Here is a 24,130-nt window from a genome sequence, read left to right as displayed (position 1 = left end):
GGTTGTCAAAAAAGAGATTCAAGTTTGGTTTTGCACAGAGTAAAGCTTTAGAAGTTTTCTTCAAAGAAGAAACCATGTGAAAGGATAAAGTACATCTGTGCTTCTAGATGTCCAATGTGCCTATTTCTGGGCATCGTCCGGTGCTTTGACAGTCGTCATTTTATATATGTGACATTAATGCATCTAACTACTGAGCATCAAGCCCAGCCCTGCAGAAAGTCCATACTAGATGGTTGGGGGATTATTGTTGTAGATCCTGGTCTCAAGGAGGTTATAACCTCATAGGAGAAATATAATCATAGCACAATAAAGTTATAACTTATCAGGCACTGGATATAAGATCAGAGAAGAAGGCAGTAATTATATATATATATACATATATATATTATATATGTATATATATATATATATTTATAGTTATACTTGAAAACCTTTTAATTAATTCACAAACTACACAATATATGAGCATACTCACAGGTCAGGTTAACAATGGTCTAATGAATTCACAACAGGGACATTTTCTAATACTAGAACAGATACCAGATTCTTCAGTCAAGTGCCATAAATAAAAGCTCTCTTTATTTGCTATGCTTTGTGAAAAATTCATGCGTGTTCATGTTAGGTCCAATCTCAGTATCAATACACTCAACTTATGAGAGACACAGAGAACTAAGGTAAAAGTTGATTTGGGATTTCCATCTCAGACTCACTAATGCTGAGGCATATATTCACTGAGTAAATGATAAGAAGAGTATATCACTTTATGAAATCTCTCTCTCTCTCTCTCTCTCTCTCTCTCACACACACACACACACACACACACACACACACACACCCCATTCTGTTCAAGAGTTATAACATAAGCAAAGCCTCAAAGATCATGGGTTACATAACAGCAATATGGCAAGGAATACTTTAAATTAGTAGTAGCATATACTAACACAAGGTATGGCTGGAAATTCACCATGGAAGATCATTGATATTAGGCCAAAGAAACTGGGCTATGTACAGTAAATTACATAAATCCCTGAAGAGTTTTGAAATAATTGTTGACATTATGCTCGTGCTAGAAGGCAAAGCTGAAGAGCTCATTTGTGAACTTACGGATCTGGGCTGTAGTGCAGCGCACCAGCCTGGCTGCACACCCACCTCAGTCTCCTGGGAAGGAAGTCATTAGAGACAAAGCTTGCTGATCCATGTCCAGAGCTATATTATCTATTTATGTATCTTCAGCACCTATAGGCAATGTAGATACCCAGTAAACTCTTAACGAATTAATAACATTTGATTATATTGAGGATATGAAGAAAATACAACTAAAGAATGGGTAAATAGGTAGAACAAGGGAGGGAAGGAAAGAAAGAAGGAAGGAAGGTAAGAAGGGAACATTGTTTTGTTTTATTTTTTTCTACCTAGGTTGTTGCTCGAACATTCCTAGTTTGAAATATCTGTTGTGGTGGCAGGCAGTTATTTGTAGGCATGAGGTCAGATGCAGGGCAACTTTAAGAATCTCAAAAGTACATGACAAGCACAACAAAGAACAAAGGAGTGGTGTCTGAGCAGTCACTGGCTGCAGCTGTAATGTCAGGTTGCTAATTAGATGATTGGACCATTCTTGCTGAATAACTATAGTTATGAAATACAAGCTATTTGAGAGTGGAAGCTGCAGTGTTGGGAGGAATGAGGAGAGGTGAATCAGGTATTGTGCTCACGTCTCTTCTCTTTTCTGAGACTAAAGTGGCAGTGGGGATTAGAAGAGCATCATAGCAACATGCATCCTGCCAGTGGGGAACTAGAGCAGCAGCTGTAAGATTCAAGACAGAGCAGTTCTCTTCTCTGGGGAGGCAGAGCCATTAAAGGTGTCAGTCACTTGTAAGGTTAGCTTTGTGTTTCTCTAAAGACTTATCACACGTGGCAAGTTCTACAGACTGGAAAGAAGGTCAGAAAGGCATTTACTGAAAGGACAAGCCAAGCCCTTCTTGCTTCAGTAGTTCCCTGAGGCATGACTGCTTTGAGACAACTGAATGCTTCACTCTCCAGTCTCAGAACCCAACACAGAGTGGCTGTGGGGAGCTAATCCCACTTCAGGACAGTTCTCCAAAGATATAAAAATAGGCAGTAAATACATAAAGAAATGTTCAACATCCATAAAGGAAATGCAAATCAAAACTACACTGAGATTCCATCCCACCCCAGTCAGGAGAGTATAATCATTAAGAAAACAAACAGCAACAAATGTTGGAGAGGATATGGGAAAGATGAACCCTTTTACACATGGGTGGGAATGCAAATTAGTGCAGCCACTATGGAAATCAGTAGGGAGGTCCTCAACAATCTCAAACCAGGAGATCATTCTTGGTTATAGGGCTGTCAGCACAAGCCTCCAAACAGACCACAGGGAGCGAGCCAGAACTGTCTGCCTGGAGTCATGCAACTCATCTACTGACAAGTTCCAGAACATTCTGTTTTCTGAGCTGAACCAGTCTTGGTGGACAGATGGAGGTAGGGTAGCTCCCAGTTGCACCCTAACGTCACAGTTCTGGGATCCAGCCTTTTTTCTCTGACCTTCACTTACACTTTAGCTTTCAAAACTGTGTCTCCCAGTTTCGCTTGTTCCCAAACCTCCAACAAAGCAGAGCCATGGCTTGCTGTGGGTTTTCTCTTTGCCATCATCACCAGGATTCTCAGATATGTCTCCCTCCTATTTCCTAGTGAAAGACAAAAGGGCTCCAAAGTCAGAAAGTCGTTTTAACATTAAAATAGACATTAAAAACATACATAAATTCAAAAGGTTGAGTGCTGGAAATGTTGATGGCTCAATCTAACACTGGTATATCTTTGTAATATGGCATTAAAACTCACTGAAAAAGGTTAAGCACAGTGTAGATTCTGGCAACTAAAACTCTGGAATCTGCTGAACAGAGAGTATAGGTAAATCAGAATGCCTAGATGGTGGGTTGTATGACTAATTCTTAATTTTTAGAAACAGAGGTTACCTCTCCTCTGCTTGGTCCTTACTTAAAAGCCAAAGGTTTAGTTAGAGCAAATGTAGTGTACAAAACCATATGGCTTTGGTTGCTCAAAATAAATCACAACTTATAACGACTTATGAATAATATGTATAAACATAAGACTATATTCTCTGGCTTTTTCTGATAATTTATTTCTAATAAGCATTATGCCACTGAACCTAGTTGAATTTAATTTTGCTTACAGAGTCTGTCCTTTGTACACTGGTGATCTAAATAGTCCAGTTTCAATAGAGCAAGAATGGATTTCTAAAAATGCATATTTATTTCATGTCATACCTCTGACTAGCATACTGTTATTTATGTGTATATGCTGTGAGTCTTCATAAAATTTGGCAACTATGAAATTTTATCATCCTTAATAAAAGTGTCATTCGTTTATCTAGAGCTTGCAAAGTACAAGTGAGCTCATTAAGAAAATAATCCAAGCTATATTTGCTCTGAACTGCTTCCATTTGCACAGTGCCAACATAGAAGATATTCAATAATCACACAAAGAATGAATAATGAATGAATGAATGAAAATAAGTGAGCATGGCAATTAACCATTGGGCAAGAAAATGTTATCTGCTGCTTTTGCATTTTTATGTCTGTCATAAAATAATGTCAGAACTTTGAACTATTGACATATAATTAGGAAACCCACTATAAGGAGTTTAAAAGTAAAAAATTAAGGAAAGCCATGGGAAAACACCCTGAACATAATTAATCAGCAGAGCAATGCTTTCTAGAATCACAGTCACCTAACACTATGCATCTAAGAATGTTTAACATTAAGATATACAAATGGACAGCAGCAAGCATCGGCAAGGATTAGGAGCGACTGGACCTTCAGCATATTGCCGTTTGTAATGTAAAATGTTTCTGACACTTTGGCAAGGAGTTCGTGATTCCTTTTAATGTATGCAATGAACATATGATCCATGGCTTCAACTCTCAGGTTTTCACCCTAGGGAGATAAAGTCACATATCCACATAATAACTTGCTTAATTAAAAATATCCCCAAATTATAAAAAATTCAAAACTTCAATCCAAACCAACAGGCAAAAGGATAAACAAATTATAATATCTCCATATAATGGAATGCTACTCAGCCAAAAAAGGAGGGAGGGACAAACCACCCATGCACATAACGACATGGATGAGCCTCTGACATCATGAAGGAGAGAACCCAAACTCAAAACAGTGGACACTTAGCTAAATTTCTGTGAAATTCCAGGATAGGTAAACCTAATCTATAGTGATAGGAAATCAGTGGTTTTCTGGTGTCCAGAAGGAGACAGAATTGACCACAAAAGTCCTTTTAAAGTGGTGCCAATTTATATTACTTGAATAATGATTGTAGCCTACAGAGTTAATTCTTAAAAACCCACTCACTGTGTAATTGTTTTATATAGCCAGTGAAACCACTTCTTACTCATTGAATAATAAAAGTGTCAGTGAAGCAGATGTTTATAAAATGTTCCTCAAGTTATCCTATATAATGATGCATTTAGTATTTTTAATATTAAATGTGATTCATTCAAAAGTAAAAATTAGCACATTAGTGACATGCTTCTAACCCTTAACTCTGAAAGTTACTTTGTGTAAATTTGTTTTTATTGTAGTTCCTCAGATACAAGGCACTGAAATAACATTCATTCATCACCTTAGACAAAAGGAGAAAAATGAATCAACAGAAACTCATCTGAGGTAATTAAAAAGAGGGAAGCTTGGAGCCTATGCCCAAAGTCATTTGTAGTTTAATCTGAAAAGCAGCACAGACAACACAAATAAACAAAGAAAGGCTCAATTATGCTGAGAGGGCCTTCTCCAAAGCAGAGAGAAATTTGCGTTGTTTTGAGAAACTCTCATGAGAAGCACTTAAAATATAGGAAGTATTTGTTCTGAAAACATGGCTCTCCAGTTAGTCAACAAACGTACCCCAGAAAAGGACTTACTTGATAACGCTCAAGAGTCATAACACTCCAATCTGGAGGTCAGCTTCACAGGCAAATGCCCAGAATTTACATTCGACTTACCATCTAAACCAGGATACATTAAGAAAGGAGGTGCTATTTATAATTACACTGAGTTTCTATAATCAGGGCCCATAGTCAGAGGATAGGAGTAGAAGAGAGGAAAAGAGAACGAGGGAGGAGGAACAGAGAGGTATAGAGAAATTGAGACTAATTTCTTGACATCATTTGAGCTTCTGGATCATTCTGTACCTCTGATCAGTGCTATTCTTACTCCAAATCCTGGAGTTTTCTTGTATTTGAGCTAACAGGTTCTCTTTGCTTACAGTAATTTGCACTATGTCTCTGCTTATTAGAGTCACTCTGCTATATAAAATCCCAAAGGAACAGAAAATTTAATGCATGCAAATGTGCATCAAGTTTCATAGATTTATTTCCCCCAATTTTGTATCTTGTTCTTTCTCCTATATCAGTCATCTAGCCCAGGAAATCCAGTGGTAGTTTTTTTCCTCAATTTGTCTTTTTATGCTTTCGTTTTAGACAGTCTCCCCTAAGCGGTAACAAAAATTCCTTCCAGAGGCTATGAGTATAGGTTCTGCTAGATTGCAATGAAGAAATAAGATCCTGAGATGGAAATTAGTAAATTGGGAGAAATTATAAGGTTGAAAAAACTTCATTAAAATGCACCATGCAGAGCCAAACTTTTTAATAGTCATCTATTCATATCTTATATGAAAACTCTTTAAACACTCTTTTAGTTCTAGGTGTGTCATAGGGTTTAAAACACAAAAACTGGCTGAGTGACAGACAAATGGAAAAAATAGAAAAATACTTCTTATTTTCTATGATTTCTGAGCTGTTGTCATTAAAGTATTTATTTATTTTTATTCCCCCATTGTCTGTAAAATGGCATTTATTTACAGTTGATTAATTTAAGACCATCTTGGAATAGGCTAAAACAAGCAGTTGATGACTGATTTGATATTTAACAGCCTGGAGTGTCACAAAAAATGGAAGTGTTGGGAAACTGAACTAGAATATTTATCTTTACTTCTCATCAAATGTTGTGACTTTGAAAAACAAAGCAGAGTGTTTTAGGGAATAAAAGCTGGGCCCCAAATGGGATAAAGTCATCATAGTCCTGGACCCCTGAGCACAACCTAGAGCCCTCAGGATGATAAGAAATGGCTTCAGTAGGCAATGAGCCACACTGATGAAGCAGACTTTGCACTGGCATGGAGGACTTGGACAGAAAGGAACAGATCACACTAGGAGCCTCAGCACTGCTGATGGAAACGGCTGCCACCGGGAAAGAAAAACAAAGGCATAGGCAGTGCCCTATTGTTTCAAGAAGAATTAACTAGAAAAAATGATTCAAAGCCAATTCCTGCAGCTCACATATAGATGTGAAAATGTAGGGAGCATGAGAATGAAAGGAAAACGTCTGTAAGCTATGTATCATTACATGAACAGCTTATGAAGGAGTAGTCTGAATTTAAAAAGACGTGATTATAAATCTTCATAATCATCCGTTACCCTTTTCAAATTATTTTTAAAGATTTGCACGTATACTATGTGTGTGAAAAAACTAGAAATGTGGAAAAAACTTGTGTAGTTCAAGGTAGCCTTTTACTAGTATGCACATCCAATATGCATTCTCTCCCTGTCTCTCTCTCTCTCTCTCTCTCTCTCTCTCTCTCTCTCTCTCTCTCTCTCTCACACACACACACACACACACTATAACATAGTACAATAACACTAAGGAGATTATATGTTTCATCCCTCATTTTCACTTAACATGGTAATAACTTCCTTGTGCCAATAAATGTTTTTTGAAAAATGTATGTTTTGATATAAATAAAATAGTTTGGCATATAAACAGACCACAATGTATTTAAACAGTCTTCTATTTTGGGAGGTTGGAATTTTTCCATCTTCCATTTTTAGGAATAAATTGCTTAGATCCATATAAATAATCTTTGACTTACTCCCTTAGAATATATTAGGGAAGCAGAAAGGGTATGGAAAAAATTTAACACTTTAAAGTTTTATTATTATAATAGTTATGCATGTTACAAAAATTGAAAATATAAAGTCATAAAGCAAAAATATAAACTTCAAGTTCTGTAATAAAAAGTTCCCTCAAATCTTCCAGGCACTGAATGAAAATAACTTCAACCCCAGGATACTCTACCCAGCAAAGCTATCATTCAAAATAGATGGAGCAATAAAAGTCTTCCATGATAAGCAGAAACTAAAACAATATGTGACCACAAAGCCACCATTACAAAAGATTCTGCAAGGGATCCTGCACACCCAACTTAACCATGAAAAGGCAGGCAGCACCAAACCACAGGATAAGAAAAAGCAAGACAGTAGAGAGTAACATCAAGTTAGGTACACACAATCAAACCTTCAAATAACTAAGACAACTAAATGGCAGGAATCACCACATACCTATCAGTACTAACACTTAATGTTAATGGACTTAATTCACCCATCAAAAGACACCGTTTGACAAAATGGATTAAAAAAGAAGATCCAACAATTTGTTGCTTACAGGAGACTCATCTCACCAACAGAAATAAGCATATGCTTAGGATGAAAGGCTGGAAGAAGACTTACCCAAGCCAATGGCCCCCGAAAACAAGCAGGAGTAGCAATACTTATCTCTGACAAAGTAGACTTCAAACCTACATTGATCAAACGAGATAAAGAAGGACATTCCATACTAATAAAAGGGGAAATAGACCAAAAGGAAATAATAATCATCAATCTGTACGCACCCCATGTCAACGCACCCAATTTCATCAAACATACCCTGAAAGACCTAAAAGCATATATAAATGCCAACACAGTGGTTGTGGGAGACTTTAACACTCCATTATCATCAATAGATAGGTCATCCAAACAAAAACTCAATAAAGAAATCCAAGATCTAAAATATGCAATAGATCAAGCGGACCTAGTAGATGTCTACAGAACATTTCATCCAACCTCTACACAATATACATTCTTCTCAGCAGCCCATGGAACCTTCTCCAAAATAGATCATATCCTAGGGCACAAAGCAAGCCTCAGCAAATATAAGAAAATAGAAATAATACCGTGCATAATATCTGACCACAATGCAGTAAAAGTAGAACTCAACAACAAAAGTAAAGACAAAAAACATGCAAACAGCTGGAAACTAAATAACTCATTACTTAATGAAGAGTGGATCATCGATGCAATAAAAGAGGAAATTAAAAAGTTCCTGGAAGTCAATGAAAATGAAAACACAACCTACCGGAACCTATGGGACACAGCTAAGGCAGTCCTGAGAGGAAAGTTTATAGCCATGAGTGCATATATTAAAAAGACTGAAAGATCCCAAATCAATGACCTAATGATACATCTCAAACTCCTAGAAAAACAAGAACAAGCAAATCCCAAAACAAATAGAAGGAGAGAAATAATAAAAATAAGAGCTGAAATCAATGAAATAGAAACCAAAAAAACCATACAAAGAATTAATGAAACAAAAAGTTGGTTCTTTGAAAAAATAAACAAGATCGATAGACCCCTGGCAAACCTGACTAAAATGAGGAGAGAAAAAACCCAAATTAGTAGAATCAGGAATGCAAAAGGGGAGATAACAACAAACACCATGGAAGTCCAGGAAATCATCAGAGACTACTTTGAGAACCTATATTCAAATAAATTCGAAAATCTTAAAGAAATGGACAGATTTCTAGATACATATGATCATCCAAAACTGAACCAAGAGGAAATTAATCAGCTGAATAGATCTATAACACAAAATGAAATTGAAGCAGCAATCAAGAGTCTCCCCAAAAAAGAAAAGTCCAGGACCTGATGGATTCTGTGCTGAATTCTATCAGACCTTTAAAGAAGAACTGATACCAACCCTCCTTAAACTGTTCCATGAAATAGAAAGGGAAGGAAAACTGCCAAACACATTTTATGAAGCCAGTATTACACTTATCCCACAACCAGGCAAAGACACCTCCAAAAAGGAGAACTATAGGCCAATCTCCTTAATGAACATTGATGCAAAAATCCTCAATAAAATAATGGCAAACTGAATTCAGCAACACATCAAAAAGATTATTCACCACGACCAAGTAGGCTTCATCCCAGGGATGCAGGGGTGGTTCAACATATGAAAATCAATAAACGTAATCAACCACATTAACAGAAGCAAAGACAAAAACCACTTGATCATCTCAATAGATGCAGAAAAAGCCTTTGATAAGATCCAACATCATTTCATGATAAAAGCTCTAAGAAAACTAGGAATAGAAGGAAAGTTCCTCAACATTATAAAAGCTATATATGACAAACCTACAGCCAGCATTATACTTAATGGAGAAAAATTAAAACCATTCCCTCTAAAATCAGGAACCAGACAAGGATGCCCACTATCTCCACTCCTATTCAACATAGTACTGGAATTCCTAGCCAGAGCAATTAGGCAAGAAGAAGAAATGAAAGAATACAAATATGTAAAGAAACTGTCAAAATATCCCTATTTCCAGACGACATGATCCTATACCTTAAAGACCCAAAAAACTCTACTCAGAAGCTTCTAGACATCATCAATAGCTATAGCAAGGTAGCAGGATATAAAATCAACATAGAAAAATCATTAGCATTTCTATACACTAATAATGAACAAACTGAAAAAGAATATATGAAAACAATTCCATTTACAATAGCCTCAAAAAAAATCAAATACCTAGGTGTAAACCTAACAAAAGATGTGAAAGACCTCTACAAGGAAAACTATAAACTTCTGAAGAAAGAGATTGAGGAAGACTATAGAAAGTGGAGAGATCTCCCATGCTCATGGATTGGTAGAATCATCATAGTAAAAATGTCAATACTCCCCAAAGTAATCTACATATTTAATGCAATTCCCATCAAAATTCCAATGACATTCATTAAAGAGATTGAAAAATCTACTGTTAAATTTATATGGAAACACAAGAGGCCACGAATAGCCAAGGCAATACTCAGTCAAAAGAACAATGCAGGAGTTATCACAATACCTGACTTCAAACTATATTACAAAGCAATAATAATAAAAACAGCATGGTACTGGCACAAAAACAGACATGAAGACCAGTGGAACAGAATAGAAGATCCAGATATGAAGCCACACAACTATAAGCAACTTATCTTTGACAAAGGAGCTAAAAATATACGATGGAGACATAGCAGCCTCTTCAAGAAAAACTGCTGGGAAAACTGGTTAGCAGTCTGCAAAAAACTGAAACTAGATCCATGTATATCACCCTATACCAATATTTACTCAAAATGGATCAAGGATCTTAATATCAGACCCCAAACTCTTAAGTTGATACAGGAAAGAGTAGGAAATACTCTGGAGTTAGTAGGTATAGGTAAGAACTTTCTCAATGAAACCCCAGCAGCACAGCAACTAAGAGATAGCATAGATAAATGGGACCTCATAAAGCTAAAAAGCTTCTGTTCATCAAAAGAAATGGTCTCTAAACTGAAGAGAACACCCACAGAGTGGGAGAAAATATTTGCCAACTATACATCAGACAAAGGACTGATAACCAGAATATACAGGGAACTTAAAAAACTAAATTCTCCCAAAACTAATGAACCAATAAAGAAATGGGCACGTGAACTAAACAGAACTTTCTCAAAAGAAGAAATTCAAATGGCCAGAAAACACATGAAAAAATGCTCACCATCTCTAGCAATAAAGGAAATGCAAATTAAAACCATGCTAAGATTCCACCTCACCCCTGTTAGAATAGCCATCATCAGCAATACCACCAACAACAGGTGTTGGCAAGGATGCGGGGAAAAAGGAACCCTCTTACACTGTTGGTGGGAATGTAGACTAGTACAACCACTCTGGAAAAAAATCTGGAGGCTACTTAAAAAGCTGGACATCGATCTACCATTTGATCCAGCAATACCACTCTTGGGGATATACCCAAAAGACTGTTACTCCAGAGGCACCTGCACACCCATGTTTATTGCGGCACTATTCACAATAGCCAAGTTATGGAAACAGCCAAGATGCCCCAGCACTGACGAATGGATTAAGAAAATGTGGTTTCTATACACAATGGAATTTTATGCAGCCATGAAGAAGAACGAAATGTTATCATTCGCTGGTAAATGGATGGAATTGGAGAACATCATTCTGAGTGAGGTTAGCCTGGCTCAAAAGACCAAAAATCGTATGTTCTCCCTGATATGTGGACATTAGATCAAGGGCAAACACAACAAGGGGATTGGACTATGAGCACATGATAAAAGCGAGAGCACACAAGGGAGGGGTGAGGATAGGTAAGACACCAAAAAACTAGCTAGCATTTCTTGCCCTTAACGCAGAGAAACTAAAGCAGATACCTTAAAGCAACTGAGGCCAATAGGAAAAGGGGACCAGGATCTAGAGAAAAGGTTAGATCAAAAAGAATTAACCTAGAAGGTAACACCCACGCACAGGAAATCAATGTGAGTCAACTCCCTGTATAGCTATCCTTATCTCAACCAGCAAAAACCCTTGTTCCTTCCTATTATTGCTTATACTCTCTCTACAACAAAATTAGAAATAAGGGCAAAATAGTTTCTGCTGGGTATTGGGGGGGTGGGGGCAGGGGGGAGAAATGAACCAATCCTTGTATGCACATATGAATAATAAAAGAAAAATGAAAAAAAAAAAGTTCCCTCAAATGTGCATTTTAATTCTGTAATGACATTTTTCATTTCTCTGAAATCCCCATTTCTTTCCTGCTTTCCCCTGCCCCTCTTGCTGTTTTCCATCCTATCCTGTGCCCTTTCTTGCTTTTTGACACTCTGATTGTTTCCCAGAGGCTTTTCCTCCTACCCTCCTGTTCCTCCACATCTCCCTCAGGTTGAAGTTCTCTTTCCTGTGTTCTGTAGCATGTCTTGCTTTGAGCAGAGAAGAATGAGAACATTAGGTTCAGAGCTTGTGCTAGGTCCAGCTGTCTGGTTTGAATTTCAGCTCTGCCATTTCCGCCCTGTGCGACCTTGCCCCCATCACTTAAAGCATCTCTGTGCCCCAGTCTCCTCAGTAGCAATTTGAAGATAATGATCATAATTAATTTGTAGAGTTGTTGAGATTGGATGAGCTGGTACATGTAAACAACTTGGTGTACATTCAGGAAATGCTAATTCTTAATATTTTAAGCCTGCATTAGTTTTTGTGTTTGTTTTTCTTTCATAAAGGGAGTGTCTTTACATATTTATTTGCTCTCAGCTTGTGTGTAAAGGTAAAGGAACTATATACACCTGTTCTTTGGAGGCATGAGTCAAATACTCATTGAGCTCCACCTCAATTCCTAGCTCAATTCCTGATTCATGCCCATCTAAAGTAGCTCTACAACATCAAGATGAACACTCTTGCTACCTCAATTATGTGCTTGGGTCACAGAGGGATCACAATTGGTCTATCGCAATGTTCAATCTGCAATTGCTACTAAAAGTGGTCCCTATCATCTCTGCCTAATAGTTCTTATTGCAAAAATGCAACACAGCACCAAAGTTCCCCCTCTACTTCCTGACATGATGAAATGGAAATGGATAAGATAAACAAGGATTTCAAAGGAACTGAAAGTGTCATTGTAGAATTTAAATGTAGATACAAAGTGATAAGGCACAGAACAATTTGTATTGTTGCGTTGTAGCTTTCTATATTTTCAATATTCTTTGATTTGCTATCACAGATTGAGAATGATATTTAATGTTTTTTAATTTCTTTATGATAGTATAAACTCCAAGTAAGTTTGCATAATCTAATGCATTAGATAAAAAAGTGTAAAACTATTGACCAATAAAAGAAGATCGAAGTAAATGGAGAGACAGCATTTCCATGGACTGGAAGACTGGATGTTTGAATGCTGTGAGAGTAAGTATAGTAAAAATGCTGCTTATATAGATTATTCTGGGATTATGTGAAAACAGAAGCTGGAATACTACATCACATCATATACAAAAAGCAATCACAGAACTAAAGTAGAAAGCAGCACGACAATGCCTTCAGAGGATAATGTAAGAAAAATGCCTAATAACCCTTAACAACCTCAGGTTAGAACATATTCTTACACACAAAAAAGCACAAATTATAAAGAAAAGAGCTTAAGAACCTCTGTGCATGAAAAGATGTCATAAATAAGGTTAAAAGAAAAACCACAGAATTAAATATATTAGCAATAGATAACTCTAACAAAGACTCTCATCCAGCTGGGGGCTGAGCGCGCCTCTGTGGTTGATTTGGGATGACATTTCTGTGGTAGGGAGGTCAGGGTTAAAAGAACAGAGCGCCTTTCTGCTCTGTTAAGCCCGGGACTTCACTTTGTTTCTGGTGGGCATCCCACAGGAAGACCACAGGACAGAGCACATAGCAGAAATTTTGTCCACGTTCTCACATTACATAGGGTGCTATTTCTCCTTCCCAATGCTGTCGTTCATTTTCAGTTTTTCTTTCTATCTTTCTAGATATTTTAGAAGAACTTCAAACTTTCTGGCATAAACTCCAGGTCAAATGCCACCTTAGCCCTTTTCCTCTGCTCCTAAAATCTTTTTTAATGTCTGCTGTTCAAGCCTAAGCAGTAGCATACTTTAGATTTAGACTTATCTTGCTTTTCTGTGTTCTCTGAAAATTATAGCACAATGGTTTTCCATGTTGAAATGCAATCCTACATATTTCTAATTAGGTAATTACAGTTATTTAGATTGTAATCTAATTAATCTACAGCCCCTCATCATCGATTCACTTTTTTGATTGACAAAAAATTTTCAGTACAGACTTCTTGGATGAAATTTAAAAACTACAGGGATATATTTGTTGATTTTTAGGTAAACTCTCTTTTTAGGTTTAAGATAAATTCTTAGGATTGAGATAAGTAGGTCATATTGTATACGTAGCTTTATGCTGTTAAATATAATGTAGCACTTTTATTGCTACCAACAATATAGGAAAGTACTCGTGATCTTGAAATTTTGGAATCAGAAGAGAAATATGACTTCTTGATTAGTACTGGGATTTAATAACATGGGACTCTGACCTGGAAGTCCCAAACTAGACAAGGTTTTTCCTTAAACCAAGCCAAACCAAAAAGGGGTGGGTTTCTCTTTTCTGCCTTCTGGCTTCTCTTTCTCAGTTCCTAGAGGTGCTCAGCTGCCGTTCAGGCTTCTGCTCTAACTCCACCTTAATCCACTTTCTCATACTTGATGCAGCAAACAATTCTGCTGCCATTACTTTCTGACAAATCTTATACCATCCGCTTCTCTCTTCACCTGTCACCTACCTTTTCGGTGAACAGAAATGACAGTACCCTAGCCAGCCTCTACTTTTCAGACTGTCCCTTGCACTGTTTCTGGGGACATCTCCTATGTACCATGGCAGCCAAGCCATTCCACAAATGGGAACGTTCAATGGCTCTCACTCTGTCCATGAAATAAAGCTGATCCTTAGCACGTGAGTCAGAGCTTCCACACTTGATGCAGTCACTCCCAGGTTCATGTCCATATCCCCTTTGACCTGGGGTCCCACGTTCAACCAAAAATTCCCCTAAAATGTTTTAATTACAGAATACATTCCACCACTTGCAGATTATTCCCAAGCCTTACAAGATTTCCATAATTTCTTTGGGAAGCCTAATACAAGACCTAGTGCACATGGCAGCTTTTTGCAGCTTTTTCAATGAGTAAGCAGCTGAATGGCCAGCTTTGGGTATTGTTTTTTAGGGGTTTTTTTGGAGGTGTTGGGGTTTGACTCAGGACCTCAGACTTGCTAGGTAGGCACTTTGCCAATTGAGCCATGTCCCCAGCCCTTTTTTGTTTTGGTTGTTTTTCAGATAAGGTCTCATACTTTTGCCTATGGCCAGCCTCAGATGGACATCCTCCTACCTATGCCTCCTGAGTAGCTGGGATTAGAGGCATGAGCTACCATGGTCAGTCTTTTAAACATGGAAGTAACAAGTGCTGATGCAGAAGTCCATTCCTGACAAAAGCACATCTGAGGTTCCATGGGAGCCCTTAGGTAAGGATAGAAAGCATGTTCATTACAGATACTGACAGCTAGAGATAGTGAGTTATGACCAATTCATCAGAAAACATATTTGGAGTTGAATATAAATTTTCTAGGCATAGGCAGAAATATAGAGACCAAAACAATGACAAATCCTACTGTCTCAATCTTCAAACTTTGAGAATAATTGGACAGCCCCCCAGCACCTTCATTACTATCTCAGAGGTCCAAGCTCTATGGCAGCAGCCTTTTACCCCATCCCTCTCCACATACTGAATGCCTCCTAACTATTTCCACTTCATTTTGGTCTGATCCCTCCATACGATCCATACTAAGCTCCAGGTTGCAGCTTAGTATATAGTTTAGTCTTAGGCATTGTCTGCTTCTCCAATGGAGTATGAGCCCCTTGAGGAAATGGATATTCTGTTTATTAATGATTTTCTAAAACCTATGACCGGGTAGGATGGATGGGGTTAGTGCCCTTTTAAAAATGCCAAAGAGCCCACTCACTCTCTGCCATGTGAAGACACAGCCAGAAGGTGGCCATGTGCATCCCAGAAAGAGAATCCTCTCCAGGAAGCAAATCAGCCAGCACCTTGATCTAACTTCTCAGCTTCCAGAACTACAAATGGTAAATTTATTTTGTTAAAGAAACTCCTGACTATTTTGTTATGGCATGTGAGGTAGACTAAGATAGAAATGTAATTTAAAAATTATCTAACCTAAGGTCCTTACTTAAAAGAGAAGGGAACTGAAGCTGGAGAAGTTAAGTGACTTACCAAAGGTCATAAAGTCGATAGAGAGCAGACTTAAACTCAATGCCCAGGTTGCAATTCAGTACTTTCTCCACTTACTCTGCTAACTTGTATATCCCCTGCATAATAGGTGATCAGTGTAAGTCAAGAGTTTTCAAACCATGCTCCCATGGAACTTTCTTCTTCAAAAAGCTATACACAAGGAGTTTTGCCAATAAAGTTAATAATCATTTTGCAATATGTTAGAGGAGTATTTAAACGATTTTTTTCCTACAATCATATGTGCTTTTGACAATAAGTTTTTCTTACTCCTATAAAAAGATCAGAAAGGAAAAAAAAGTAAGATTACTGGAAAAACTGAACCATAATTCTCTAAAAATAATTCTGTCCTTTGGAGTTGTAGAAGGACATATACATTAAATATAGGCGTATTTCTGCTAGTGCCAATTGATCCTGGCTCAAAAGATGGCATCCATGCTACTCAGAATTTTATTGTATTCCAAAGAGTCCCACGACTTTCCAGAGGCCTGCTTCCTGGACATGTTTGAAAGGCACTGATATAATAGCATGACACTGCTGCTCAAAAAGCTATTAGGAGCCTAGGCTGAATCAATGGAGGAAAAGTATCCAAATCAAAAAGATCTCAGTCCCTCTAGACTTGGCAGTGTTAGAACATACACCTGGTGCCCTACATTAACCTACTCCTGGATCCTATATTTAAGTTGTTATTGACTAGCATGCAGGGTAACATTGAAGGGATGGGGAAAAGGTAAAAGGAATTAGGGAAATGAAGCCTTATGGGAACAGGAGGCTGTTTTCAGAATTTTGAAGGGCTAAAATAAAGATGAAAGAATAGGTTTATTTTGTATTTTTCCATGTATGAAATCAATCTCTGTGCATCAAAACTGCAGGGAAGAAATTTTTTGATTCAACGTAAGAACAATTACAGTTGTTATCTCTGGAAGTTTACCCTAGAAAAGATGTTAAAATGTGTAGAAATTCACTGGAAATGTCCAACCAAACACCACAGAATATGCAGCATCCTTTTGGGGAAGTGATTTAACGCCATTGATCTAAAACAGGCATTCCACCATAAAGATTCTGCCCATCTATAAACACAGAAAACTGGATCATTTTTTTAATGAGTATGCCACAGTTATATGCAAATGGATGGTTCTCTCCTTGCCTTGTAAAAAAGAAGGAAAAGCAGAAAGGGCTTGGGTGACTAGACTGAATGGAGAGGGGAAAGGAAAAGAAACTCCAAAAGTCTCTACAGTTTTTTTCAGTATGATCGGTTTTCCCAGAAGGAACTCTGCACCAAGGGAAATTAGATTCTTGGTGACTCCCTTGAGAGTATGTGAACTGATGCCTTAACTCACCAAGAAAGACAGCTACAGTTTTTGAAACCCTTGATTTTTAATTGGCTGCTGAGACACTGAAGAATGCCACATAAAAGGGGAAAGAAAACCATTTGGAGAAATACCTTCAAGGATGATATTTCAAATTACTGATTATGGAAATAAATATGGCTTCCTTAAATTCAAGAGATAATGAGATAAGATACCTAAAAGTTTGCAAAACTTTGAGTCTAGGTTTGGGTAGAACTTACTTATTCATAATTGTCACCTTTCCCTTTTAATATCATCAACTAAGCAGTGAGATTTTTTTAAAACCACCTCTTCCTTGATCTTACCCAGTTTTTAACCATACTTCTTCCTTCTTATTTCCTTCTTCATTGAGTCTTTTCTAATGATCTTTTACTTCTAATCCTTTTATCTGTTTTCTCTTCCTCTTGATTCTTATAATATTTCCCTTTATTTTTGAAATACTTTCTATTCTTTTTCTCTTTTGAAAGGTCACACTTGAATAAGTACATTAGCCTTAAAAATCAGACAGGGCATTTTCTGCATTTTTATTTGATTCCTTCACATTTTAAGTTTCTTGGGTTAAGAGTAGTTCTGTGCTGTCTGTAAGTATTCATGCTTAACTTGTAGGTATATGTGAGAAGATAGCATGTTAAACCCAAAGGCAGATTTGTTTCGATGCTGTTGGAACTTACGGAGAAGGAGAAAAGAAAACTTTACATTCGGCAAGTCTAAACCTCGTCACATTCGGAACACATAAATCTCTTTGAGGACAGCATATTATTTCCGAAAATGGAATTTAAGTTCTAAAGAAGAGGAAAAATAAGGCTACCGTGTCCTTTACATGGAAAACAAAAGATAGCGGTTTAAAGAATAATTCAGAATGGCAAATTTTTGAAGGTTTGTCACTGCAAAGTCTCTAGCCCCTTCCCCCCCCCCCCCCGACACACACACACAAATGGCATCCCTAGTGAATGGTCCTCAGCAAAGCAGCAGCTTTTGCCTCCTGGACCAGCTTCAAGTCTCCCGCCTGGGCCTTCCCACTAGGGGACAGCAGCTCGCGCACTGGGCTCTGCTGCTCATCCTCTCTATCTCACTTGTGTCAATTCTACTTTTCTCAAGGTCAAAGTGACGGGAATAAAACTGATGCTCTAACCCATACCAAGGCATTAAAGATTAATAGTGGCCTAATGTTTTCCCTCACAGTAAATGTTCACATTATAAGCATTTTTTTTTGTGCTTTTTTACTTTAAATGGTGGTTGGAATTTTAGGCCCATCTCATATAACCATAGGTAAATAACCAGTCTTTTTCTCACAACTATCAGTGCACATTGGCATTTATTTTACTTCCTACAATTTTCTCTAAGTGCATCACAGTGTTTTAAATAGCACATCTTCATTCTGATATATATATTTCAAATATTTGTGGATGCTAATCCCATCTCTATCATGGAGCTTATTTATACACACGTTCTTCCTACCTTAATCCCTAGGGTTTATTCTTCCTCTGTTCCAGTTTACTCTTTCAGAAACCTTTTTGCTTGTTTGATGAGATTGGCTATTTTTAAAGAAGTTTGAAGGTAATAGGAAGTTCAGGAATGCTTTGACCTGAGTCCTGCTTCAGCATAAAGTCCCCGTTCTATATCCAAACTCAATTATTTCATTTTTGACTATGTGATAGTCCTTTGATTATGGTGACACTGAAAACAGATTATTTTAATTCCTTTATCCAATGCTTTCTGAACAGAAACAGTGGCTGTCTAACAGTTTTCTAATATGGTAGTCATAATTTTAAATAAAGAGAAGATAATTTGTTGAGTATAAATACTGAAATACAGTTTGTTGTCATCATGCTATATTCTTCACATACTTTTGACACTCAAAGGAGGACTGTGAATACCGAAATTAAAACCAAGAAACATGTAAAATGGTTTCACAAAGTTTATATTCTGGAACAAGTATTTGATGTTTATGCCAGGCTGAACAAATGGGGATTTTACCTGTAAAACTCCAATCTGGGGAACAGCAGTGGTAAGATTAGGCTCCTTACTGACAGGTTGGAGATAGTTTGAGTGAGGCCATGGTGACCCAGAGATGCCCTGGACTCCTGATGAGAGAACTAAGCTTTGATTGCAAATGTTCCTAAAAGGAAAAAAAAATAGTATTCAAATTAGCCACTATATCTTTTCCTTTTGTAACACACAGAAAGAATTCTCCACAGGACTAGATCAGTCACCTACCTCTTAGTACTCTGTGTGGAGAGAAGGAATCATTTACAGATTCCAATTATACACAATCAACACAAAGACTTAAAGATATACCACCCAAGCTTTTTTAGTTTGCTTTATGGACATATTATTGTCAGGTGTTCAATTAAATTTGAGAACTTCATATATTTATGGGTTGCACTACATTTTAAAATCAAAACAGAAGAGATTCTCAAATATTTTTTAAAAGGCTCATAGAAGTGCACAAATTATTATTTTTTTCTTATAGAATTAGCATGGAACCATTTTTCTTGTAAATAATCTAACCATTTAGAAGAAGGTGCATCCTCCAAGTAATAGTGAATAAAAAATTCGGTGAAAGAAAGCCACTATAATTTTCCAGACCCATTACACATCCCACTGCAGCTGGTCTTGGATGCTGAGCACAACTTCCTGGGCCTGTTCACTCAGTGTTTATGAACATCTAATTAGGATTGAAGGGGGTGAGAGGGAAAGTGCTTCTAAGTCAACATGAGGTTTTGGTAAAAATAGTATTATGTGAGTGTCACATGCTTTAGATCAATAGCCTTTGCCATGTTGATCATATATGTTTACATGAGTAAAGGGGTTCCATAAGTTTTTTCTGATAGTTCACAGTTTATGTCATGTCACTTCATTTTTTCAAGTCTTTTCCAAGCCATACCTTCTGACCTCAAGACCCAAGTTTAAATTTCTACCACATTCTTTGAGAATATCAGAGTGAAGGGAAGTTGATCTGCTTCGTGGAGAACAAGTTTATAACATCTCAAAGAGTAGCAAATGTCTCAACAGAATACTATGTCTTGAAAAACAAATCTTTGAGACAGCCTTAAAACTTCCTATTTCCTCCAAATCACCAGGGTTCACCAGAAGTCTACTTTCTTCAACTAGTTTCCTTATTTAGGAATTTTAAACAGTGAACTGAAAAGCATCACACTTTACTTCTGAGACAATTGAGGCCTCCTTGAAAGCAGAAACCATTCCCTTGCAACAGGTGCATATAACATCACAATGCAGAGTGTGGAGCCAGGGTGAGGGATTGGAATTGTAGTTATTTTTTTCTAATTCCTTATGCCTCCAAATCATATTTCCATATACCTTGTATGACTCCTGTGAATGATCTTCAAGGGATCTTTTGGCATGTACAATTATTTATCATCAAATATTTGTAAACGAAAGTGCTAGAGGATAAGGCAGAATATAGACAGCTAATTTTGAGGCTGCTCTGAATGACCAGCACAGAGAAACACAGACATTTCTGAAGGTGCAAATTGTCAGTCTGCAAAATTGCCTTTCCTGACTTGATATTGGTCCTCACTGCTCAGAAATGAAGACAGAAATCATTTGCAAGACATCCTAGTAGAACCAGCAGCAGTTGCTTCACTGTGTACAATTAATTAATTTATACATGCATACTTGAAAAAGGCAATGGGAATGATTCAAACATTATCATACTTAGAAAAAAAGTTTTATACTGCAAGAATGTTTCTGAAGTCAATATTTATACCTATACAAATTTACATCTAGCCACTGAAAAATCCAAATATAATTTACTCTGGGAATAAAGTTTACAATCTGCTGGTCCTTAAGAGTAATTGCTGGCTTCAGTTTAAATTATTGAAAAGGTATCCAGGACCAAAAAATAAGATGCATGAAAATACTCTTGTTGCTGCTGTCAGCAAGCAAGTGATTCAATTTGAATTTGCCTCAAGTTGTCTTACAGAGCACCGGTACAAGCTCATTGCCAATGCCCGTTTGATGCTCTGCCCTACTTCTCTCCCAGCAAACAAAGTTTCTAAGTCTAAGTGGAGAAAGATGTAGAGAAAGCAGAGTCTGCTAAATTATATGGTTTGGGGATATGATTCCCAAGATGTGTTCAGTTCATTCTCTCTCTCTCTCTCTCTCTCTCTCTCTCTCTCTCTCTCTCTCTCTCTCTCTCTTCTCCCTCTCTCTCTCTCCCCTCTGTGTACAAGAGTGACTGAGTCAGAATAGAAAGAGAGAATGCCATTTATTAAGCATCTATAATTTCCCAGGTTCCATAAAAGATTTTTTCACCTTGGTTTGTACAAATGACAAGAAAGAAAATCACCTAACTCTTCTGGGCTCAGATTGTTCACCCTTGAAAAATAGAGATTGGACTTCCAGCTCCCAGCAGTGACTGTGACAAAAGTCCAAATAGTGCTAGTGTGGTTTGCCAAGGAAAGCAACTCTTTGGAGACAATGACTGTTTGTCTACACAGTTCCCAGGCTAGCCCTGAAGAGAATCCTGAATCCCAGCATCTCCAATGGGATCCTTAATGAATGGTTTTAAAGGACAGAGCTACTAAAAGAAAGAATCCCTCTGAGACCAGAACTGAGTCTAAGTCACAAGGGATTCAGCATCCTTAGAAGCTTAACAGGTGATGCAGCTTTGTGTGTATCTGACAGAATCTTCCATTTGAGTTTGGATGACTATGACCTGTCCTCTCTGAGACCAAATGATGACTTTATACCAGTGATATCAAACACCCAGTTGGAAGAGTCTGGACACCGATCTCACTGAGGAAGTGAATTTAAGATGAACAAAATATATTTAAAATTTGGATCAGTAAATTCTAATGTCTTTTCTAGGTTCAAATATTTTTGCAAGATCAAGAAGATGCAAAAGCAAAACACAAATCTCTCATCCCAAATTTGGAAAACATATTTTGAGGCAAAGCACTCTGCTTATGTTTTGCTCTGTCTTACTCTATTTAGAGTGCTATAACAAAATATCTTAACTGGATACTTTGTGGGTCACTTAGAAATAGAAATGTGTTACTCACAATTTTGGTAGCTGTGAATTCCAAGATCAAGGCACTAGCAGCTTTAGTGTCTGGCTAGGGCTCACTCTATTTCATAGATGTCACCTTCTTGCTTCATCCTCACATGGTGAAAGCAGTGAGCAAGGTCCCCCAAGGCATATCTTTTATAAGAGAGCTTCATGATCCAATCATCTCCTCGAGATAGCAACACTTAATACTAGTGCTTCGGGATTAGGTTTCAAAGCCTGATTTGGGTGTGGGGGATACAAACATTCAAACCACAGTAGTCTGATTATATCATTTCCTCTTTCAATTATTGCCATCTCACCCACACATTTTTGTCTCTCCCTACTCTGTCTTCTCAGGCATCTACAAACAACTTTATAGTAATTTTATGTGTGCTAACATGTCTGGTTTTCACCTTAAGATGTAACCAAGAAAATATGTAGGGGTTGGGATGTAGCTCAGTGGCAGAGAACTGCCTAGCATACACCAGGCCCTCAGGTCAATCCCCAGCACCACAAAATGACAGGAAAAAATGAGGGAGGAAGAGAGGGAGAGAAAGAGAAAATAAGGGAAGGAGGGAGGGAGGGAGGAAGGGGAAAGAAGGAAGAAAAGAAGAAAAAATATATACAATGTTGGACGTGAACACTGAAATTTAAACTATTTCCATATTACATTTTTAAGCAGGTTGGGAGCTAGAGGACCATATAATTAGAAGCAACATCTTCTTTATCTCTGAATATTCAAAACACATACTGTGCTGAATATATTAGCAGCCACTCTAGGATTTGCCAAATACAGACACGAAGCAAGCATTTGTCAAAAGAAAGAACTTGGTTTGCACATAAACAAACCCTTAGGGTGTAATCAAGAAAATAATGCATAATGTTAGACATTAATACCAAAGTCTAAATTATGTCCATTTCTCTTGGCAAGTTGGGAATTGTGAAATTATGTTTTAACTGCTTTTCCTTAAAAGTACAGGTTTTTCTGAAAGTTCAGTTGCTTCTGTTTAGATTTGATTTGATTGTCATTTGTGAATTTACAGACATATTTTTTGTTATTAATTTAAGAATTTCTTCCAAAGAAGTGTAAAAGATTTTCCGTGTGGCATCTAATGACCTTAACCTCTCAGCTGTTTGGTTCCCTCCAAATGAAAAAATTGAGTTCAATATCCTTGCTGGTGCTTACCACTAGCTTGCAAAAGTTGGCAAAACAAAGTACCACAGACTAGGTAGCTTTGAACAACAGAAATTCATGACATCACCATTCTGAAAGCTAGAAAGCTGAAATCCAAATTCCACAGAGTTAGTTCTGTGCTATAGACTGAAGGTTTCCATTCCCCCAAAATTCACATGCTGAACCCCGAACCTCCGATGTGATGATCTTGGAGGTGAAGCCTTTAAAAAGGGGATTCGGCAGGTTGGAATGGTGAAGCCCTTGTGAAGCCCTCATGAATGGCATTAGTGCTCTTATAATGGAGATCCCAGAGAGCAAGCTAGTCCCCTTCTGCCATGAGAGGACACAGTGATAAGGCAACCATTGCGAACCAAGAAGTAGGCCCTCACTTGACATCAAACCCACCAAGTCTATGTCTTGGACTTCCCAGCATCCAGAATAAGAAATAAACTTCTGTTGTTCATAATCCACTCAGTTTATGGCATTTTGTTATATCGACCTAAATGGACTAAAACAGTCCTGAGGTCATGAGGGAAAATCCTGTTCCACACTTACCTTCTGACTGTCTGTTGGCAGTCTGGCATTTCTTTCTGACATTTTCTGGTGTGGTGTAGACACACCACCCTGAGTTTTGCTTTCATGTTGACATGGCATTTTCTTTGTGTTCCTCTCCATTTTTTCATCTGAATTTTTCTTCTAATAAGGACACAGTTATATTAGATTAAATGAATTCATATTTACTAATTATACCTGCAATGATCCTATTTCC

General features: G+C 37.5%; 1 protein-coding gene and 1 long non-coding RNA gene across 2 annotated transcripts in view; one reads left to right on the top strand and one right to left on the bottom strand.

Moving 5' to 3' along the window:
• Cntnap2 (contactin associated protein 2) overlaps positions 1 to 24,130 on the top strand; it is a 1,948,854-nt gene that overhangs the window by 1,378,941 nt on the left and 545,783 nt on the right. The gene's annotated exons all lie outside the window — the stretch shown is intronic.
• On the bottom strand, positions 2,480 to 22,441 carry LOC141418913 (uncharacterized). Its single transcript, XR_012443571.1, has 3 exons — positions 22,201 to 22,441; positions 19,151 to 19,292; positions 2,480 to 2,708 (listed from the first exon to the last, which is right to left on the bottom strand). It is a non-coding gene; the product is annotated as an uncharacterized lncRNA (long non-coding RNA).

This window comes from Castor canadensis, chromosome 2 (genome assembly GCF_047511655.1).
Source record: "Castor canadensis chromosome 2, mCasCan1.hap1v2, whole genome shotgun sequence".
NCBI classification, from domain to species: domain Eukaryota; kingdom Metazoa; phylum Chordata; class Mammalia; order Rodentia; family Castoridae; genus Castor; species Castor canadensis.
Note: the sequence above shows the minus strand (reverse complement) of the source record. Positions and strands in the feature narration are given on the sequence as shown.